The following is a 3989-nucleotide window of genomic DNA, read 5'->3' as shown; positions in this document are numbered from 1 at the left end:
AATTAGCTTTTGTTTTTTTTTTTTCGAAAACTTGGAAACTTTTCCAATGTTTTTATCTGAACTTCCTCCTTCATCCACAACATTTCTAGCCAATTCCTTCCATTCCTTTGGTTTTTCCTAATCACTTTTCCTTTCTCTTCTTCCATCAGTAGTTTTATATATTCTTCAATAACCTCTCTTCTAACTATCCCTTTTTCGTCTTGTTTGGCTCTAATACCCATGTCCCAAACATCTTGCACAAGCTTTGCAGTACACAAGAAGTCACTTTGAGCTAATTAATCCACGTTGACACATTGTCGAATGTATCAAATGTGAAACTCGTCAGTATATGAATGCTCTAAATGACAACTACAAGTTCAACACTTCAAGTTATCACCTCAATCAAGGAAATGAAGAGATTGACAGGCTTTACATATTAATTAGTAGTAAGTTTTCTTTTGTTACTCCTAAAAATTTCTCTCTTAACATATTTGTATCTTAGTTTCAATGAAGTGACATCTGGGCCTAATTCGGATGATTTTCTAAGATAATAGTTCAACTCACATATTCTCGTATAAAGTTTTGATGTTATTATTGTATTTTGACTTCTTGTTGCATGTCATTGACTTTCTATTTTTCAAGTAACTAAATGGTTATACAGAATTATTTTTAGGTGAATTGATAAATTAAAATGTTAGATTGGTCCTACTATATAGGAGTTAAACTCTTAGCTAATTGCATCCAAAAGTCTAGTTAAAGGTCAGATTACAAATAAGCAATCCAATAGTCTAACAAATAATTAAGGAATGAGCCATTGACCATTACAAATAATTATCAAATAACCAACACATTACAGTTATAGGTTGGTATTTTACCACCCAAATTGCTTTAGCTTTCCACAAAAATTGGGCAAGGAGAAAAATATAGGAAGATTCCAGGTCAAACTTTTCTACTTTTCAACCTGAAAAATAAAACTTAAAAAATACAAATTAGCTTCTTGTTTATTTTTCTATGGCTAAATTTCCTTCACCAACTTGGAAACAAATTCTTCAATGTTTTTATCCGAACTTCCTCCTTCATCCATAAGATTTCTAGCTTTAATTCCTTCCATTTCTTTACATTTTCCATTATCACTTTTCCTTTCTCTTCTTCCATCACTAATTTTATACATTCTTCTATAATATCTCTTCTAACTATCCCCTTTTTCATCTTGTTTGGCTCTAACTCCCGCCGCCAAACATCTTGCACAAGCTTTGCATTTGTTGGTTGATCTGACCATTGTGGCATTGTCACCATTGGCACTCCCAAACTAATTGCTTCCAAAGTCGAATTCCATCCACAAAATTAGTGAGAAAACACCCTATCGAGTTATGTTCCAACACTTGTAATTGTGGACACCATGACACACTAAGCCTTTATTATTCTCACATGTTGATTTTAATTCCTCTAAAAGATTCTTGGGAAGTTTGGGTTCTTCAGTGGATCTAACTACCCACAAGGTTCTTGTTGCTATTCTTCAAACCCCATGCCACTTCTTCCAGCTTGCTCTACCACACTTTGGCCATACTTCCAAATGATACATACACCGAGCTAATTGGTTGATTATTTAACCAATTTAGGGCACTCATTTGCCATTGGCTTGAAGAGATCGAGGCCATACTCTTTGTCATTTGGTAGCCTCCGTCTAAGTACATGGATGGTATTGTTGGTCCAATTGTCTTGATTGGATAAAGTTTGGCCATCCAATCAATTACCTACATGTCAAACAATTAGATACATGACAAAAAGTTCCTGTAACAATTTAAATCTGACAATGTAAATTAAGATCTTTGTACACTATATATTAGTCATACTTAACTTGTTATAGTAGGTTAGTTACTATTTTTGTTCGTTACCAATTAATTATCGATACTTGTAATTTCTATTAAACCGATATCATTTACTTTGAAGCTGCTCTCTCCACTAGAGTCAATGTCCGATTTACCAGTCGCACTAATCTAATAACACTGTGTAATTTCACATCTAAGGGTAATTATTTATTTAACTAACCACTCTAAACCACAGTTAAGCTCCATTATATTCGCTCTCTTTCTAGATCAATACCAAATTAATTTGGCAAGATAGAAACATCCGAAAATATTATTGGAGACGAAAATATTATTGGAGATCTCATTCTGGCTGAAAACATTTCGAAAATATTGCTGAGAATTTCAATCTGGCTGAAAACAATTGGGTATTTAATTGAACGTGATTGGGATTTTCGGTGGAAGTTTATCATTTTTTGGAGACTTGAAGAATGAAATAATAAAAAATCATGAAAATTTAGTACAATATAAAAATAAAAAACTCGGTGGCAAACATTTTCAACTACATATATATCAAGCCGGCCTTATGAGAAAGAAAAATTAAATAATGATGGAGCTTAACCACGGTTTACGGTGGTGTTTTAGTTTAATAAATAAATATCCGTAGATGTGAAATTGCACAGGTGTCATATTGTAGTTTTCTTTTAAAGTTTACACGTGCTTTAAAAAAAAGATATTTAACAGCTTTAGTCATAAGCGTATTTGTTAAAACTACCATTTACTTTTTTGTAAATGTTTCACTTAATTAAAACTCTACTAGGACAATATTGTAATATGGAAATAAAGTAATAAATGACTTTTGTGTTTTTAGAAGTCAAATATATCAAAATAAACTCAATTTGTCAAAGCAATTACTCCGCATCTTAGTTTATATGATGGCGTGATGCACGACTAGATATGAAGTTTAAGTAAGCAAAAGAACTTTTGAAACTTGTAGTCTAAAGTCATATACATTTTCGTGACTATAAATCATCTCATTAAAGGTAATTAATATGAAAAGTTAAAAGTTAAATTATTTCTAAATAGATAAATGAATCATTCTTTTTTTACCGATTAAAAAGGAAATTACATAACATAAATTGGGGAGAGAGAGTATTAGTTTTGGAATGTGGATTTATTCAGACAACTTAGACCCAAATGGATTTAACAGATAAAGAAAAAGAACAAAAGTAGAATTTTTCTCCTACCTCTTTCTCCAACTCATAGAAGCTGTTGATTAGGACCCACTCCACTTTCTGAAGATTTGAGAATTGATTCACCAACAATTCAACTAATTTATCTGATTGAGGACTAGACTCAAAACTAGGTACATCTGAACTCTCAACTGTAGTACTTGACAATCCAGGAATTAATAGTTGTTCATCAACTTCAGTTGGTGGAAGTTTTATTACCCCTTTATGTACATGGTAATAAATATTATCCACTGTACAATTTTGTGTGAAAAAAGCAGCACTAACTAATCCAAAATTCTTTGCCACTTCTACAGCCCAAGGAAGGAATGGATCATAAACTATGCAATTCACAGGGCACTCACAATTTGTCAATTTTTGAATAAGCTGAGTCAGAGTATCCGAGCCAACTTCTTTGAATCGCGTTATGTAGGCCAAGAAAGATTCTGCTTGGTCGATGCCACCATCGTCATATCCATCGGATATGGCCTCGATTGACACTGAAGTTGGTAATTCTTGCATGGTTTTCAAGAATGATTTTGTTGGTGCTATAGTGATTTTGACACCTTTGGATTGCAAACGTTTAGAGAATTGGAGCATTGGGTTGATATGACCTTGGACTGGATATGGCAAGATCAAGCAATGAGCTTTGTGAGTAGTCATTTTTTTACTAGGCAACTTCTCAATTGGTGAAATGAATTAAGATTGAGAAAGGATGGGAAAATCTTAGTGGTGCAAATGTGGTTCTTATAGTTATAGTTTGTTGATAGAATTTGCAAGTGTCCAAGTTGGACGTACATGCCTAACAAAATGGCTTGGCTTCTTCCTATTGTACCAACTTTTTATTGCCAACATGCATACGCAATGACATAAGAAAATTATGGGGTCCAATGCAATGAGTACATCCAAAATCACGGCCGGGTTCTATCTTTCTATCTACGTGTTTATGTACCTCCGTAGTTTTTGTTCCGATCCT

At 33.2% G+C, this 3989-nt stretch overlaps 1 long non-coding RNA gene and 1 pseudogene across 1 annotated transcript; one reads left to right on the top strand and one right to left on the bottom strand.

The window, feature by feature from the left end:
- Positions 1–108: 108 nt before the first annotated feature.
- Positions 109–3580, top strand: LOC132057829 (uncharacterized). The gene is made up of 2 exons (XR_009415170.1): positions 109–425; positions 3331–3580. It is a non-coding gene; the product is annotated as an uncharacterized LOC132057829 (long non-coding RNA).
- LOC132057822 (UDP-glycosyltransferase 74G1-like) lies at positions 1254–3676 on the bottom strand (annotated as a pseudogene).
- Between the last annotated feature and the right edge of the window lie 313 nt (positions 3677–3989).

The sequence above is a fragment of the Lycium ferocissimum genome, chromosome 1, assembly GCF_029784015.1.
Source record: "Lycium ferocissimum isolate CSIRO_LF1 chromosome 1, AGI_CSIRO_Lferr_CH_V1, whole genome shotgun sequence".
In the NCBI taxonomy this organism is placed as follows: Eukaryota; Viridiplantae; Streptophyta; class Magnoliopsida; order Solanales; family Solanaceae; genus Lycium; species Lycium ferocissimum.
Note: the sequence above shows the minus strand (reverse complement) of the source record. Positions and strands in the feature narration are given on the sequence as shown.